At 44.0% G+C, this 1647-nt stretch overlaps 1 long non-coding RNA gene across 1 annotated transcript; it reads left to right on the forward strand.

Moving 5' to 3' along the window:
- Nucleotides 1-404: 404 nt before the first annotated feature.
- Nucleotides 405-1043, forward strand: LOC125488343. Its single transcript, XR_007266282.1, has 2 exons — nt 405-518; nt 912-1043. It is a non-coding gene; the product is annotated as an uncharacterized LOC125488343 (long non-coding RNA).
- The last annotated feature ends 604 nt before the right edge of the window (nt 1044-1647 follow it).

Here is a 1647-nt window from a genome sequence, read left to right on the forward strand (position 1 = left end):
TATGAAAGCCAAACTCTTTCTCAGAGCCGTTTGCCAGTTTTCCTCATGATGCCAACAGTGTAGAATAAAATCCCACACCGCCTGAGGTTACAACTGATGACTCTCGACTTTCAACCTCTCTGCTGACATGAGATGTGGTGTCCCTCAGGTTAAACCACCACCAGTTTTGTCTCTCTAATAAGAAAGCAGCCCGGTGACCCAGAATGTGTATGGCGACTCAGTGTCAGACTTTGTGATATTATATCCCTGGGATGCAAAAGGCACGTTTTATACTTTATAAAATGTATAATACATGTCAGTTGTCCTGGTAAGAAGTAAAGAGAAAGATTGCTTGTACACATTACGACAAATAAAATGCAGTCTTTACTGTGGTGGGCACTTAACCCAGAATTCCGAGCGCTATGCACTGCATTGCTTATCACTGCGCAGGCTCAGTATGTTCCCGCGTGGCCACGGTCTAGAGCATGCGCAGTGGGAGCGACCCTGGGAAGTCGCTGTTCTTTTCGGCTCCACAAAAGGTAACAATGAGGCGGAACGGAGGAGGCGATAGACCGGGCGGTTAGACGGGGAGGCTTTCTAAACACTTTGTGAATGTGACAGACCCCGTATAAAGAAACTATCTATTCCCTTTCGTAAAATGTCAAAATCGAGGCTCTCTCTCAAAGGCAGGCCGCGGGTAAAGGCCGCCATATTTGTAGGAGTTTAAAGGGCAGCAGGGCGCATATGCGGTTATCCTGGGCCAGCGGAGCGAATGTTGTGAATACCTCTCCTGGACTGACAGGAATGGAGTTTTTACAGGGAGTCAGGAGGGGAGCATTTACACACAGCAAACTCCAAATCAAAGAAATAATTGCTTCTTCTGAAATTGTGTCCCAGACTGACTGAGATGGCTTTTGTAAATTTTTTTACAGCATCTCAGAAGAGGATTTGCAGATCGGAAACACAAACCAAATGATCTAAGCATGCCTTTTTGTTCATTCAGCACTGAATATTATCGGCCTTTAAAGGTAAGTATTGAGTAAAATAAAAGTAGCATAAAATTCCTTCTTACATCTCCCAGTAAGTATTGCCCAATATCTTAAATCTGTGTACCAAACAATTTTACTATCAGTGAAGAGGAACAGCTGCTCTTTATCTATCCGGTTTAAACCGATCATAAACCTAGACACCTTTATCAAATCAGAGATAACAAGAACTCAAATGCTGGAATCTGAGATAACACAGTGTGGAGCTGGAGGAACACAGCAGGCCAGGCAACATTAGAGGAGGAGGAAAGTTGATGTTTTAGGACGGGACCCTTCATCAGATAATTTTCCTGCAGGTCCACACTGTGTTATCACCCCCTTTATCAACTGTCATATCAATCTCCTTTGCACTGTGCAGAACAACTTGAGTTTCTCCAACCTGACCTTAAAACCAGTATCCCTCAGTTCTTTAACCATTCTGATGAATTTCCTTTCGAATCACGTGTCAGACGCTCACATCCTTCATGGAGATCGCCTGTTTGTGCAGACCCAAATGCTGTCTGTTCAAGTGAGTGATGTTATGACACACGGACAATTACTCAGTGACATCACTCTGATTCCTAGGTATCCTGAACTGTGATAGTTTCCTCTGACCCCAGTGCTTTTGATATCTTTTGAGGGG

The sequence above is a fragment of the Rhincodon typus genome, unplaced genomic scaffold, assembly GCF_021869965.1.
Source record: "Rhincodon typus isolate 14 unplaced genomic scaffold, sRhiTyp1.1 hic_rhity00000514, whole genome shotgun sequence".
NCBI classification, from domain to species: domain Eukaryota; kingdom Metazoa; phylum Chordata; class Chondrichthyes; order Orectolobiformes; family Rhincodontidae; genus Rhincodon; species Rhincodon typus.